Below are 17,344 nucleotides of genomic sequence, written 5' to 3' on the forward strand. Positions count from 1 at the left end.
AACTGAAAAAATGGAAATAAAGTGTTTGTAAATGGGGAGGGGAGAAGGGGGTGAAGGGAGGGCAGGGACAAGGAAAAAAATGAGAATCAAGACCTATTATGTAAAGGTACAGAATCCCAATGATGAATGTAACTGTATTTGTATACCTAGATTGTACCAATAACCTCAATAAAAAAGAAAAAAAAAGAGACTGACCTGGAACTCACTATGTAGCCCAGGCTAGTCTCAAACTCACAGCAATCCTCCTCCCTCAGCCTGCTGGGATTAAATGCTCCACCATGGCTTTATGTTTTCCCATTTTATGGGTTTCAGTTTACTCTTGATCACAGGTAGCAAAGGAGCTGAGCTAATTGCAGCCCACATTCAGGTCTCTGCACTGGTCCCCATGACATCTGAGTGTATAATTGATATATCCTGTGACTTTATAGGTGCAAGACAAAGTCTTTTGTCATGACAGCATATGAGGAGAAATATACAGCTCTTTTATATTGGCAGTACCCAAAGGGTTGGCACATTTGGCCAGAGAAAACCACTATTTACTTCACACTAGCTCTGGTTCTCCTTGTCATTATGCAATAGCTATTATAGCTAATGAAGATTCCTCAACAGCCTTACAAGGAACCCACTCTTTCGGTGTACAAACATTCATAAACCCTGTTGTTAAAGGAATCAAAGATTTGTGGTGCTTGCCAATCAACCAGACTATGAAAATGGAAGTTAGTGGAAGGATGGGCCTGGGGACTTAGCTCAGTGGCACTACACCTACCTCGCAAGAGCAAGGTCCTAAGTTCAATCCCCAGTATCAAAGAAAAGAAGAGGAGGGGGAGGAGGGGGGGGAGGAGGAGGAGGAGGAGGAGAATTAGTTAGTGGAAGGAAACAGGTTAATTCAAAATTAGCCATCAAGGTGATTTCCACCTTCTAGGAACTCAGAGGTATGAAGGATTGTTATGGAATAACAAAAAGGGGAACAATAAAATAATAAGCAAGAAGTCCATACAAAAAATGGGGACTACATATGCAGAGAGCTCCCTTTCTCATGCCTCCTCTTCTGTAGAATATCAAAAGAAAGCCAGACGTCGTTACTTGTATTTCCAGCTACTCAGGAGGCTGACGCAGAAGGATTACAATTTATAGGCCAGCCTAGGCAACTTAGAGAGGCTATTCAAAATAAAGAGTAGAATGGGCCCAAGATGTAGTTCCCTGGGAGAGCTCACTCCACGAAAACTAAAACAAAAGAAAAACAAAAAGCTATCTTAATGGAAGTTCAACTTCTTGAGGCCACAGCAGCATTTTTCATTCCACACAGAAACAATCTTTACTGAAAGTCAATTATCATAAACTGGGAAAAAGAGGGACATTACCAAAGAGTCCGCTCAGAACTTAGACCGCCAAATGAAAAGGATAGGTGCTAAAAATTTACAGAAAACATTATGAAACAGAGACAAAGACAACTCAACTAAAGTCACCTTCTCAGGTCCCAGGTCTATTATATTATTATGATTGCAGAATCAAGAATGGCAGCTTTAGCCCTTTTCTTCCTATTTCACATTGTCAATAGTACCATTTGGATCTTATTTACACGTTTTGTTTTTCACACCAGAGAAACTATTCAGTATTTACACATGTGTGACTTATGTATTTCACTTAAGAGTATGGCCTCAACTATAATAGTACATAAGATCCTAATGAGATAATTGACAATGTGAAATAGGAAGAAAAGGGCTAAATGTGTAGGGAAAATGGGAAGGGTAGGGAAAAGGTAGTAACAGAAAGGAAAAAAATAGGAGAAAACGAAACAATGGAAATAAAATGGTTGTAAATGGGGAGGGAAGAAGGGGGTGAAGGGAGGACAGGGACAAGGGGTAAAAATGAGAACCACGACCTGTCATGTAAAGGCACAAGATCCCAATAATGAATGTAACTGTACTGTATACCTGAAATGTACCAATAAACTCGATGAGGAAAAAAAAGAGTATGGCCTCAATATGCATCCATTTTCCTATAAATGACTCTAATTTCTCATTCTTTATGCCTTAGTACTTCATTTTATAGAAAAACCACACCTTCTTTATCCAGTCTCCAACTGATGGGCAATTGGGCTGTTTCCAAGTTTTAGCTATTACAAGACCTGTCATGTAAAGGTACAAGATCTCAATGATGAATGCAACTGTACTGTATACCTACAAAGTACCGATAAACTCAATGAGGGAAAAACAAGAATGGCAGATAAAACTTCAAGGGTTCGTTGCTCTTCAAAACACATTCTCCTTCACTCTCTGCTATCTGAGTATCTGTATCAAGTGAGGGGGTAATGTTGGTCTAGTGATCTACTGTGACCTTCTGGTGGTTGCATATCTTGTTCATGTGTGACCTCACCTGGGCTCTGATGATCCAGGTAGAGACTCCAGAGGAGTCACTGGAACTGACTCCTGTGATAGTCTTATGCCTACCTCGCCATCAAGACGGTAATGGTTGTTTCATTCTATGAAAAAGATCTACAGTGAGAAGGAGAGGGAAAGAGGAATAAGGAAAAAGGAAAACAATATGAGAAAATGTAAAAATGGAATTAAAGTGTTTGAAGGTGGGGAGGGGAGGAGGGGGTGAAGGGAGGGTGGGGACAAGGGGAAAAAATGAGAACCAAGACCTGGCATGTAAGGTACAAGTTCCCAGTAATGAATGTAACTGTACTGTCTACCTAGAATGTACCAATAAATTCAATTTTAAAAAAAAGAAAAAGATCTACAAGAATGTATACAACTATTGAAAGATATTCCTCATAATAACCCAAAGGTTTATCAGTTGCTGTGAAATGTTTTCTAATAGTGCTTTTCTTTCTCATCAGCACATAGTTACTTTCCAAGCTCTTTGCAAGGATTCTTTTCTTTTTATTCCTGCATATTAGTTATACCAATTAAGATGTTTTGTTGTGGCGTGCTCATACATGCATATAATACACTTTGATCATTCTCCTCCAGTGCTATCTTTTTTTGTTTTTTGAGACAGGGTCTTGCTATGTAGCTTAGGCTGGTTTAAACTCACTATGCAGTCCAGGCTGGCCGCAAACTCATGGCAATCCTCCTGCCTCAGCCTCCAGAGTACAGCAATTACAGGCATATGCCACCACATCTGGCTATCTTTTCATTTTCTCCCCCCTCACCACATCATGGTATCTGATAGTCTTTCTAGAAAGCATTATTCTTTAATTTGTGCCTGAAATAATATCAAAAGCCTTATACCCAACACATAAAATACAATATAGAAACAAACACACTGCATAAATTCTCGAGAAATATTGAAGACTATTTCACGGCATAGAAAAATGCTGTATTCACAAAAATGATGAGAAAATAAGACAAAACTCATAGAGAGTGATATCTGTGCACCTGTAAGGATCCTGGCAGGTGGAGCATATATGAAATCCTACAATGACAGCTATGCAGTCTTTCCTCTTGTGGTTCACTACAATTGATGTCTACAATTTAAAAGGGTAGAAAATGGAGGATTCTTTGCTTGTCTTGGAGGGCAGCCAAGTAACAGACCACTTTGGATTTGTGAAGTGATGCTGAAAAGATCTCTAGGATTATAGATATCGCTTCCTTTTTCTGTCATCATCCATCTAATTTATTCTCTGAGACAACTAAATGCCAGGAGAACCTGCTAGACAATTATGTCTATGTGAAGAAAATCACACGAGGATGGAAAAATTTACCCTAGAAAATTAATATCTGTAAGGACAAGAGTCCTAATGCGGGTAGATTTAGGTGTGAGTGTGGTTTGAGATGGATAAATCAATGCAGAGTAAATTTGTGGCACCAGCCTAGGCAAAATACAAGGCAGCCTTGTTTCATAGAACCTCTCTGTCAGATCACACATTTTTTTCAGTCAAAAAGGTTGGGAGAAGAAAAGGCCAGCATTTGTACCCATAGAAGAAGCACTACTGCCATCGTGCAGAAAAAGTATTAGTACATCAGGCACCATGACAGTTTCCTTCCCATGAGGCCTAGCCATTGGAAAAAGGTTTGGCCTATAGGGAAATGGAAGAAGCTTTTACTCCATGCTGGACTTCCTTGCCTCTTCTAAGTCCCCCAGGAAGATGAGGACAGTGGAATTACCTTTGTGTACATCCTGTGGTGTGATGGGTATGGAATGGACCAGCAGCTGCCAGAAACACCATCACAGGAAGTCACTGGGCAGAGTGTCAGTTCCTCTCAGTGTGGACAGGACCAGAGGAACCCACTCAGAGACAAATGAAGACTCTTTGGGTAATTTTCTCATACTTTGGTTTCCTCATTGCATCAGTGTTAGAATAGCAAAGACATACTGGTTCCAAGTGATAGCTACATACTCAGGCCTGGTCCCTCACTCTCCAAGTTCTACTCAGCCTGCATTTGTGCCTGGTTCCTGGCTGGCCTCAGAGAAAAAGGTTTTGAGGCTACGCTTGGTTCTGTGTATCTGAATTCCCATGGGCCCTGCCTTCTTTAGCTGCTAGGTCTTGCATGGAGGGATTGCTCAGGGTTCAGGGCTTCATGCAGAAATTTCTTCAGGATGGAAATATTACCCCTAGAAAACCCAACTAGCTTGCTTTCAGCTCCTCATCTTCCTCCAACCAAGTCTGAGAAAAATGTGCAAGAAGATACAAAGATAACTGAAAGTGTATCTATTCTCACTTGGATGAATTTGTGGAAGCTTGCACCAGTCTTAGAATCTCCCATTTGGTTTCCATTTAATATCAGAGTTAGATCTAATGTGCGAGTACTTTGTTTCATCCCTGGCCTGATGGGGGGGGGATAGGCAAGGAGAAAAAAAATCCAAGCTACCTACCTTACCTTCATCAGGAAGCTTCTGAAGAAATGAATTCTCACATGACCAAGGCTTCCCATTTCTGATCTTCATGCAGCATTCTACCTCAACTATTTCCTTTTCATATCAAATTGTCTTGTCCAATTGGGGGCCAATCCTTGGGCTTCAATGCCTAGGAAGGGAAAGAAAATGTTCACACCTAAGGGCTTGGAGAAGAACAAATCTAGGCACTAGGACACTTCAATATACTGCCTCATTTCTCCAGATTCCCAGGAAATCCTAGTCCACATTCTAACCTTGGCCATGATGATGTTCAAGGAAGCATATTTTCTCAAGAGGATAGAAACCAAGTATACAGTGGGTTTCTAAAAATCCCCTGACACCACAACTAATCGCTTCTGTGATCTTTTAGGCTCAACACAGATTTTTTGTCACGATAGGCTATGAAGGCAGATAGATGGCTCTGTTGTAGTGGCAATCTGTGGAAAAGGAGAGCAACACTTAGTCTTGATAAAAGCATTATTTACTTCTCAATAGCTAGTGTTCTACCTGCGCTCTTCATTGTTCCTGATGAAGACTCAACAACCTTAGACACCGTTTGGGTGTGGAGATCTCCATATACCCCACTTTCACTGCAACTAAAACTTTGTGCTGCTCAATGGCAGTCTCAGGAGATAGAATTAGTAAAAGGAAACAGATTTATTCAAACCCAGATCTGAAGAAACTAGAGGACACTTCCTGTCACAAATATCTACCTTTGAGGGCAGAGGGTTGTAAAGAGCTTAATTGGGAGAAAAGGGCAAACAGTGAGATGACAGGCAGGAAATCGATGTGCTAGACTGGGCCTTCATATCTCTATTTCCTGTTCTTCCTTAAAACATAAAAAGACACCTTCACATGTTTGGGCTAAGATCTGCATTTTCTTTCAAATAAACACCCTCTTTTCTGTAATTACAGTCATATGACCTGAACAGAAGAAGAGGCATTACTGAAACCATAAGAGATTCTGAATGCTCTGTTACACTGTGGCCCATAAGTACAGAGTGCAGAAGGCTGGCTAAAATTCTGTGGGCGCCTCGCTCCTCCAGACATTCTACTTCACTGCCTGTGTCTCAGTATCTGTACAAGGTAAGTAAGCAGGTAATGCTCGGCTAGTGATCCACAGAGACCTGCAGTCCTTCAACGTCTTGTTCGGGTGTGACCTCTCCTGGGCTCCGATGATCCAGGGACTCCCAGGGAAGGGCCCTCTTGAGACATTCTTAACTCTGTCTTCCACCAAGATGGTAATGGTTATTCTTTGAAGAAAATCTGGAAGACGTTATGCATATAATGGAAGATATTCATAAGAATAAACCAAATATTATATGCTACTTTCCAATTCTTTCTCATGATGCTTTTCTTCTTTATCTGCACTTTTTCTTTCCTTTTGAATCCTTGATAAGGATCCTTCTTTTATTTTTTTATTCTCATGTATTAATTATACAGACCAGGGGATTCTATCATATTCATATATGCATACAGCATACATTGATCATTCTTCTCCACAACTGTCTTTTCTTTCCTCTGACTCCCCCTCCTTAGATCCTCTTCCTCTTCCCTAGTGGTCTCCTATCTAGTTAGCGTCACTCTTCACTTTGCAAATGACAGAATATCATAAGCCTTATATCTCACAGAGAAAACATAGAAACAAACATATCCTTTAAAATCACATGAAACATTTGAGGAATATTTCATGGCAGAGGAAAATGCATTCACACACACACACACACACACACACACACACACACACACACAGATTATAAAATGAGAAAAACCTCTAGAGTACCTTTTATAGAAAGTGATACCTACATGCCTATGAAGATCCTGCCATATGCAGCTGGTATGACATGCAAGAATAATAGCTATTTAGTCACTCCTCCTACAGCTCACGAAAAATTACTGTAATTGAAGAAGGTAGAAAATGCAGACCTCTTTGCCTCCCTTGGTGGGTTGCTAGGTCCCAGATCACTTGGATGTCTGAACTCACGCTACAGAAGATTCCCAGACTTTTACAAAATGTCCTCCTTTTTCAGCCTTCTATGTAAAATGTATACTATGAAAGACACAGCTATATCCTATGGGAAATTTCGACAACATTGAGTAAATGAAGTAAATCACACCTAAATGGACAAAGTCTTACAGAAAATTGTCTGACAGGACAAGAGTCCTAATAAAGGAGGTTGGACTTAGGCCTCCATTTAGTTTCTCTTGGAATTTAAAGCAAATTCACAGCACAGTGAGCCTGCAGCACCAGCCTGAGCAAAATTCAAGAAAATCGGGTTGACTGGTGCCTCTGTCTCTGAGTGGCAGTTTCACAGACAGGAAGGGCAGAAGAGCACTGGAGGACAGTACCTGTGCCCATACATGGAGCACTATTGCCATCATGCAGAGAAAGTATCCACACACCCACTGCCATTTCAGCTTCCTCCCCATGAGACCTAGCTGGTGGGATAAGATACTGCTTGTTGTACAGACCTGTATGAGGCTTGGACTCCAGACTGGGGCTCGTGACCTTCACCAAAGACTCCAAGAGAAATCTTGACGCTGGCACTGTCTTGATGTAGAACCTGGGTGGTGAGAGGATTGAAATGGTCTAGCAAGTGCCGGACGATGCCATCAAAGGAAGTCATGGAGCAGATCCAGGGTTTCTCCCATTGTGGCAGGACCAGAGACACCCACTCAAAGACAAATGAAGACTTTTAGGGGATGTTTTCTCCTGCACCTGCCTGTTCAAGCAAAATAAGAGGCCTTTACTCAATGTTTACGTGCTATAGGAATTTAGCCCCTCACTATAGTAGTGTGAGCACAGCAAGGACAGGCTGGTTCCAGGTGGCAGTTGCAAATTCACTCCTGGGCACTCACACTCCTGATTCTATAGAAGCACTCTGCACTTGTCCCTTGCTCCTGGTGGCCTCTGGAAAAAAGGTTAGAAGGATACAGAAACTTGAGACCATCTGATCTCTTTCTTGAAGGAAACATATAAATCTTAGGCCTTATGAAACCATTTTAGTTTAGTATATGATGAGAAATACAGGTCTTGACTCAATCTTCTGCATGTAGATAGCCAGTTTTCCCACCACTTGTTAAAGAGACTATCTTTCCTGTATAATATATATTTGGCCTCTTTGTCAAAGATCAGGTGGCTGGTCATACCTCGAGTTGTTTCTGCATTCTGTATTCTGTTCCATTAAGAGATATGTCTATTGTTTTGCCAATACTGTGCTATTTTCATCACTGTATCTTTATTTATAATTTTAAGTTTGGGATTGTGATGTCTCTTGCTTTGCTCTTGATATCCAGGGCTGCTTTTGCTATTCTGTATCTCTTCTGGATTCTTATCAATTTTAAGATAGTTTTCTCCAGTGCAGTGAAAAATGTTCTTGGTGTTTTTGTTTGGGATTGTGTTAAACTGTATACCAGTTCTGAAAGTATGGCCATTTTGACATTACTGGTTCTGCCTACTCAGGAAGAGGGGATATATTTCCATTTTCTGATATCCTCCTCAATCTCCTTTTTCAGAATACAGTATTCATTATTGAGGTCTTTCAATTTGCTGGTTATGTTATTACCTAATTATTAAATTTTTCTTGATGACATTGTGAATGGTATTGATATTCTCATTTCTTTCTTAGTGAATTTATTATTTGTATACAGGAATGTTATAAATTTTTGTGTGTTGATTTTGTTTCCTGGCACACTACTGAAGTGAGTTATAATGAAGGAGTGTTTTGGTGGAATTTTGGTGGTCTTCTATGCAAAGGATCTTGTCCTTACAAATAAGGGTAGTTTGATATCTTTTCCAATACATGTGGTTTTTATTTCTTTCTCTTGACCAATTGCTCTGGCTAACAGGAGTGGTGACAGAGGCATCCTTGTCTTGTTCCTCATTTTAGAGAAACCTTTTCCCTCATGTAATATGAAACTGGTAATTGTTTTGTCACATATATCTTTTATAATATTGAATAAGATCCTTCTGAATCTATTTTCTTCAGGGTATTTTTTATCATTAATTTTGTCAAAGGCTTTTTCTGTCTCAATTAGGATGATCATATGAATTTTGTCCTTTCTTCTCCTCAGTGATGAATTATATTTATTTATTTGCACACATTGAACCACCCCTGCATCCCTGGGTTGAATCCTACTTGGTTATAATGTATGATCTTTCACAAGATTTGTTACATTGTATGCCAATAATTTATTGAAGATTTATGCATCTATGTTCATTAAAGAGATTGGCGTATAGTTCTTTTTGGGTTGGGTTATTTTCTGATTTGGGGATCGTGGTAATGCTAGCTTGCAGGAATAACTTTGAGAGAACTCCTACCCTTTCACTTCTATGAAAGCGTTTGAGCATTGATGTCAGATCTTCCTTAAAGTTCTTATAGAATTTGGCAGTGAATATAATGGGACCTGGGTGTCTCTTCATTCATATTTTTTTATTCTTCAATTTCATTAACCATTATTGGATTATACAGGGTTTTTGTATCTGTTGGTTCAGTTTTGGTATTTCACATGTATCTAGGAAGCTATCCATTTCTTTTTTATTCATTTGTTTTTTAGCTTATTGGTACATTTTAGATATACAGTACAGTTACATTCATTATTGGGATCTTGTACCTTTACATGACAGGACTTGGTTCTCATTTTTTCCCCTATTCCTGCCCTCCCTTCTCTCCCTAGCTATCCATTTCTTTTAAATTACCCAATAGATTACAGTACAGATTCTAAAAGTAGTTACTAATAATCTTCTGGATTTTGATGGTGTTTGTTGTGATTTTGCCTTGTTAATTACACTGATTTGAGTCTTTTCTTTCTTTTATTGTTCTAAGATTGACAAAGGGTATGCCTGTATATATTTATTTTTCTTTCCAAGAACCAGCTCTTCAATTTGATTCCTTGTATTCATTTTTTATCTCAATTTCATTAATTTCAAGTACAAACCAAAGCAGTTACCTTCTTTGAGGCTTCACTGGTTTTAAGTTTTTTACAAGATCCAGGGATGTGTAAAAGTGGTTTGTGACATGTTTTTGCAAATTCAATTCTGGGTCATTGATGCTGCTGTGAAAGCATGAACTCTTGGCATTGTTATGTCACCATCCTCACTGACATCACCTTTTCTCTTTGCTTTTGGCATTTCAAGAAATAACTGTGCATCTTTACAATGTACTCAGTGCAACAATCATGTATGAAGAAATGAAATGGTCTCAGGTGTGATAGCAAACTTGACTCCATTTTTGTAAACTTGAGTGATTCTGGGTGGTCACCTTCCCTTTCCTCCCCCTTGGGAATTCCCTCAGTTAATGCCTGACAGATCTCACCATCCTGTGTGAGTCTGCAACTATGTTATCTATAGAACATTATGAACAGGATACACCCTACCTGTGTGATATTTTCTTTCCACTAAACTGTGTGAAACATCACATGAACCCAAATAACTTAGCAAATTTTTGCTCCTGTGAAATTCTGCTGGCACTCCTCTTCTTCCTGAGTCCTCCCCAGTTAGAAGAGCCTCTTAAGAGGACCCACAAGGCCCTTTTCCCTGGCCAAGGGTTTTTACAGCAGGAGCTGTTCTCCAATGCTGGCTGAAAACAAAGGACTCAACTTTGGCACAGAGTGGTAGCAATTCTCTATAATCTCTCCCCATTACGTATAACAAAGGAATCATGTTACATGTTACAAGCAAGGACTTGAAATGCTTGTGTATTTTCAAAAATTTCATTATTTTTGTTAAAATTAATAACCCACACTACTTAACAGTTTAGTCATCTTTAAGCTTCAAAGGTAGATTGAAGATGTATGTCATGTTTTTTGTTTAGATTACTTATAATATGCAGAGGACTTCTCTTTCTACTATTTGACTATGCCACTGGAGAAAAACTCTTCAAACCCTTGTCATTAGGAGAGAACACTTCTTTGGTCTCCAAATTCCTCAAAAGAGCCTACAGACTTCTGTGTGTAACTCAGAACCTTACCAAGCATCCCAGTTCCTGTAATGCGTCACCAGGAACTCTCCTGTCCAATGTGTGTATTCCCTACTATAACGGGTACAAGCCCCATAGCACAAGGACACCAAGTGGAGGCCCAGGACCTTTGCTCCCACTGGACAGAAATCACAAATAAGTGCCCATAAATTCCTGTATTTCACTTGGAGTGAAACCTTCTAATGCTCTCTATGGTGGAAAGAAACCTCAGCCTTGCAATGTCTTCCTCATTAGAATCTCTCTACTCTGTTGACTCACAACTGAACTTCCACTCTCCATGCTCTGTAACAAGACATCACCAATGATCAGATGCCCTTTAACACATTAGGAGCAGGCCAAGGAAAGAATATGGATAAAGGCCTAACTTGGAATTCACTTCAAAAAACACAAACAACCTGGGTAGGAGGAACCAACATAATGAAAATGGCCGTACTTCCAAAACTGCTGTATAGATTCAATGCAATCCCAACTGAAATTCTAGCAGCATGCTTCATAGACCTTTAAAAAGCAATCCAAAAATTCATTTGGAACAAGAAGAGACCTACAATGGCAAAAGCAATTCTAGGCAACAATGACAAGGTAGGAGGTATCACAATCCCAAACATGAAACTACACTAAAAAGCTACTTTAATTAAACAAACCGCACAGTACTGGCAAAGAAATAAACCTGAGGATGAGTGGAAGACATTAGAAGATGCAGAAACAACTCCAGACACACTGAGCCACCTCATCTTTGACAAAGGAGCCAAACACCTTCACTGGAGGAAAGATAGCTTCTTTAATAAATGGTGCTGGAAAAATTGTGTTTCGAGTTGTCAAAGATTAAAACTAGACCTGTATCCCTCACCATGCACTAAACTAAAATCAAAATGGATTAAAGATCTAAATATTAAAACAGAAACACTAAACAGACTGGAAGAGAGGTTAGGTAGAATTCTTGAAGACATTAGTATAGAAAAAGATTTCATGAAGAAAAACTCAGTCACTTGTGAACTACCACAAAGAATCAACAGGTAGGATTTTTTTTTTATTAAAAAGCTTCCGCATAGCAAGAAGAAACCACTAATAGTGTGTGAAGAGACAATACAGAATATGGGAAAAAATTCTCACCAGCTGTTTCTCAGACAAAGGTCTATTATCTAGAATATGTAAACATCTTTTATAAAAGACTTCCAAAATACAAAGACCCGATTCAAAATTGGGCATCTGAAATGAAATAGACATGAGAAAAAATGTTCAGCATCACTGGTCATTTCAGAGATGCAGATGAAAACACCACTGAAATTCCACTTCACCACAGAAAGAATAGCTGCTATCAAGAAATCAACCAATGGCCCTCTGTTGCGGATGCCACCATCGCTGCCCCAGCATCAGACAACAAGGTGAGATCTGGGGAAAGCGGCTCGGCTCAGACTTCGCATCTCCCTCGGTCCACGTGAACCCAGCCCACAGTTCCAGGTACCTGTGCCTGCTCTTGCAGGCACTGCCATTGCTACTCCAGCCCCAGGAGGGTAGCTGTGCAGGCGTAGCTGAGCACACACCCCCCACAACCCCCAGCCCCCTACCCCGCTCTCAGATCCCCTGCCTGTGCCAGTCCTTGGACCTACCAAATTTGAACATCTTTAAAGAAGGGGCAGGGGAAACCTGTGATAGAACTGTCTGGAGTTCAACCCTGCAGGAGGTTGGGGAGCTCAAATTGGTTGTTGTGGCCTGAGGTAAGTCTGCGTCACGGGGTTCTGCCTTCGACTAGATGAGATAGGGGGATTTGGTTCTGCACATAGCTGCATACTATGTGTATTACGACAGCAGAGATATAGCCTGATAGAGGCCCTTCAAAGTCATTTTTTGTCCTTTTCTTTCTTTTCCTCATTCCACTCTGTAAATTCTTTTTTCTGTCCTCTTTCACCAACTCAATCTCTTGTTCCACCATATTGGCCATCATCTCCTTTTCTGTTCCTGCTCCTGCCCTACCTCGGATGCCTTCTTTTATCATTTTCTCTTTTTTATTAATGTTCTTTTTTTTAATCATTGAGCCTCACTCAAGGGTCAGTAGTTTCAAGGGAAAGTGAGCCCCTATAGCTGTTAAGGGGATATATTCTTGTCCTTATACTTGCACTCTGTCTATCCTTTTTGAGGTTTACAGTTTCTTAAAGATTGTGTGTTCATTCTGTGTTCTCTGGTTTCACTTGAAACCTTCTCCAGTTCTTTTACTTGTTTTCTCTTCTCATGCTAATTAGGTCTAGGCCCCCATCCTAAACATTAAATATACCATGTGGAGGAGTTTTTTTCACTGCAAACATATTTTGGGCTGCTTCTTGATTTTAATTTAATTTGCATGGTTGGGGGGGTGATAGACTACCACAAGTGGGCAATTTGCAGGAGGTGATTCATCCTGTTGTGTTACTGATTGAATCAATTGGGATAAGGGATAGGGATTGATAGGACAAGTTGTTTACACTGATATTGTGAAAGTGAGAATGTCTATGAGTCATTAGAGAGTTGGGGACTGAAGTGCAACGATATCAGGAAGATTTAATAACCCAGAGATTGAATCAAAGACAATCCAACAGCAAAAATAAAAATGAGAAAACACTTAACCATGACACAAAGACAGACTTCCAGTTCACCAATGGCAACCAGTGGGGCAAAGGAGGATGAAAAGTCTGATAGTGAACCACCAGGACACTCAGAACTCACAGCACAGGAAGTAACAAAACCGATATATCAGGCTCTAGAAAAATTCAAAACAGAAATAATTTCCCAGATAACCAAAGATATGGTGAGCAAAATGAAAGTCATGACTAGAAACTCTAGAACAGAAACTGACAAAAAAAATACATGAGCTCAGGACCATGATAGAAGCCATGAAGGCCCAGCATAAGAAAGAATTGGAAAAAATAAACGCCCAACATAGGAAAGAAATGGAATCCATAAAACAGGTTCAAACAGATATCCAGGAGATTAAAAACTCTACTGAAAGTGTGCACAACAGAATTAAAGATTGCAAAGATAGAATCTCAGCTATAGAAGATAAGATTGCAGTCAATGACCAGGAAAAGAGAGGTCTCTTAAAAACAGTAAGGGATCATGAGAAATCGATCCAACAACTCCTAGATGATGCAAAGAAGAATAACATAAGAATGATAGGAATCCACGAAGTAGCAGGAGAAAATGCAAATGACTTTAAAAAGCTGTTTACAGAATTAATGACATAAAACTTCCGAAACAGAGGGGAAGAATTTGACATACAGATAAGTGAGGCATATAGGACTCCAACTAGCCATGATAAAAAAAAATCTACACCTAGACATATAATAATCAAGATCCAAGAAACCCAACAGAAGAACAAAATACTGCAAGCACTAAGAGAAAAGAAACAAATCACATGCAAAGGGAAGCCCATCAGAATCACAGCAGACTTTTCCACACAAATGTTCAGGTCAAGGAGAGCCTAGAGTGAGGTATTTCAAATCCTAAAATAAAATAACCTCCAACCTAGACTGATGTATCCTGCAAAACTCTCTTTCAAAATGGATGGGGAAATAAGATACTTCCATGACAAAGAACACCTGAGAAACTTAATGAATACCAAACCAGCACTACAAGGAATTCTAAACAATATTCTAGAAAAAGACAATGAAGGCAACAACACCATGAGGCCCAACTGAGCAAATCAAGTAGGCAAGGCAAGAAACTAAAGGGAGAGGGAGATAAAGTAAAAAGAGTCAACAAAATGACATTATCATGACAATAACAAGTCAGTACATATCAGTTACAACAATAAATGTCAATGGACTCAATTCACCAATCAAGAGAAATAGACTGGCAGATTGGATTAGAAGCAAAATCCAACAATATGTTGTATACAAGAAACACACCTAATGCACAAAGAAGCCCACAGATGGAAAGGGAAAAGGTAGAAAACAATTCTCCACCGGACAGGAGCCCCAAAAAAAAGCAGGGGTAGCTATGTTATTCGCAGACAAAGTAAATTTCAAACCAAAACTGATAAAGATAGACAAAGAAGGCCACCACATTCTCATAAAGGGAACAATTCAAGAGGAAGAGATGATAACCATAAACATATATACACCAAATATAAATGCCCCCAACTATATAAAACAAATATTAAGGAATATGAAAAATCAAATAAGAAATAATACAATTATTCTGGGGGATCTAAATACCCCACTATCACAAATAGACAGTTCACCTAGGCAGAAAATCAACAATGAAATACTAGAACTGAACCAAGCTTTTGAACACATGGACTTATTAGACATCTATAGAGTGTTCCACCCCACAAAATCAAAATAGACATTCTTTTCAGCTGCACATAGCTCATTCTCCAAGATAGATCACATACTAGCTCACAAAACAGGTTTGAATAAATTCCAAAGAATTGAAGTTATTCCCTGTACATTATCAGATCACAGTGCAAAAAAGCTGGAGATCAATAGCATAAGAAACTGTAGGAACTTCACAAACACATGGAAATTGAACAACACTCTCATGAACAATCAATGGAGAACACAGGAAATTAAAGAAGAAATCAGACAGTTTTCACAAGTAAATTAAAATGCCAAAACAATATACAGGAATCTATGGGACACAAAGCAGTTCTATGTGGAAAATTCATAGCACTAAATGCCCACACTAGGAAAACAGAGTGAACTCAAATAAATGACCTAACAATGAATCTTGGACTCCTAGTAAAATAAGAGCAAGAAAAACACAAAGCTTGAACAAGAGAGGAAATTATAAAGATTAGAGCAGAAATCATGCAATGGAAACTAAGAAAATGATACAAAAAATAAATGAATCAAAGAGTTGGATTTTTGACAGAATAAATAAAATTGATAAACCCTTACCAAACCTTATCAAAAAAAAGGAAAGAAAAGGCTCAGATCCATGCAATCAGGAATGAAAAAGGCAAAGTCACAACAGATCCCACAGAAATCCAGAGGATCATTAATACATACTATGAAAACCTGTACTCTAATAAAATGGAAAACACAGACAAAATGGACAGATTTCTAGATAATTATGAATTGCCAAAGTTGAACAAAGAAAAAAAAACATTTTAAAAACCCCAATAACAGTCAGTGAAATTGAAAATGTAATTAAAATCTCACCAACAAAGAAAAGCGCAGGTCCTGATGGATTCACTGCTGAATTTTACAAGACATTTAGAGAACTGTCGTTACTCTTCAAACTTTTCAGTGAAATTGAAAGGGAAGCAATACTTCCAAACTCATTCCTGGAGGCAAGTATCACTTTGATTCCCAAACCAGGGAAAGATGCAACTAAAAAAGAGAACTACAGGCCAATCTCCTTAATTAATATAGATGGAAAAATCCTAAATATGATATTAGCAAACAGAATACAGAGAATCATCAAGAAGATCATACATCCTGACCAAGTCGGATTTATTCCAGGGATGCAAGGATGGTTCAACATACATAAATCAATAAATGTAATACACTATATGAACAAAGTCAAGGACAAAAACCATATGATCCTCTCAATAGATGCAGAAAAAGCATTTGACAAAATTCAACACCCATTCATGATAAAACTCCTAGAAAAAATTGGAATAGATGGTCTATATCTCAATTTAATAAAGACTATCTATGAAAAACCAACAGCCAACATCATATTAACTGGCCAAAATCTGAATATCTTCATGTTAAAATCAGGAACAAGACAAGGATGCCCACTATCACCACTCCTCTTTGATATACTTGTGGAAATATTAGCCATAGCAATTAGACAAGAAAAAGAAATTAAAGCAATAAAGATAGGAAAGGAAGAAGTTAAACTGTCATTATTTGCTGAAGATATGATACTCTACATTGAAGACCCAAAAAACTGCACCAAAAGACTTCTAGACTTAATTGACAATTTTAGCAGAGTAGCTGGATACAAGATCAACAACAAAAATCCATAGCCTTCTTGTACACAAACAACAGAGTCATTGAGAGAGAAATTAGGGAAACAATTCCGTTTACAATAGCATCCAAAAAAAATGAAGTATCTAGGAATCAACCCAACAAAGAAGCAAAAGACCTCTACACTGAAAACTGCAGCACTCTGAAAAAAGAGATCGAAGAGGATATAAGAAAATGGAAAGACATTCCCTGCTCCTGGGGAGGAAGAATCCACATAATGAAAATTGCCATACTACCAAAACTGCTATACAGATTCAATGCATTGCCAATTGAAATTCCAACACTATATTTCACAGAACCAGAAAAAAGAATCCAAAAATTCATTTGGAACCATAAGAGACCTAGAATAGCAAAAGCCATCCTAGACAAAAGACAAATGGCAGTGGGTATAACAATTTCTAATTTGAAACTATAACACAAAGCCACTGTTATAAAAACAGCATGGTGCTGGCAAAGAAACAGACCTGAGGATCAGTGCAACAGACTGGAAGACACAAAAACAACTCCAGATGTACTCAGCTACCTCATCTTTGACAAAGGAGCTGACCATCCTCAGTGGAGGAAAGATAGCCT

The 17,344-nt window shown here is 38.9% G+C and overlaps 1 long non-coding RNA gene across 7 annotated transcripts in view; it reads right to left on the reverse strand.

The window, feature by feature from the left end:
- LOC104854971 overlaps positions 1-17,344 on the reverse strand; it is a 119,035-nt gene that overhangs the window by 23,074 nt on the left and 78,617 nt on the right. For 4 of the 7 annotated variants that reach the window (XR_004515853.1, XR_004515847.1, XR_004515850.1 and 1 more), the window contains 4 exons: positions 7,315-7,565; positions 5,970-6,108; positions 5,097-5,279; positions 4,822-4,972 (listed from right to left, as the gene is read on the reverse strand). This is a non-coding gene — a long non-coding RNA (uncharacterized LOC104854971). The remainder of the gene's footprint in view (positions 1-4,821; positions 4,973-5,096; positions 5,280-5,969; positions 6,109-7,314; positions 7,566-17,344) is intronic. The other 3 variants (XR_004515848.1, XR_004515849.1, XR_004515851.1) reach the window with 3 other exon arrangements.

This window comes from Fukomys damarensis, unplaced genomic scaffold, assembly GCF_012274545.1.
Source record: "Fukomys damarensis isolate Sample0158 unplaced genomic scaffold, DMR_v1.0_HiC HiC_scaffold_39, whole genome shotgun sequence".
In the NCBI taxonomy this organism is placed as follows: Eukaryota; Metazoa; Chordata; class Mammalia; order Rodentia; family Bathyergidae; genus Fukomys; species Fukomys damarensis.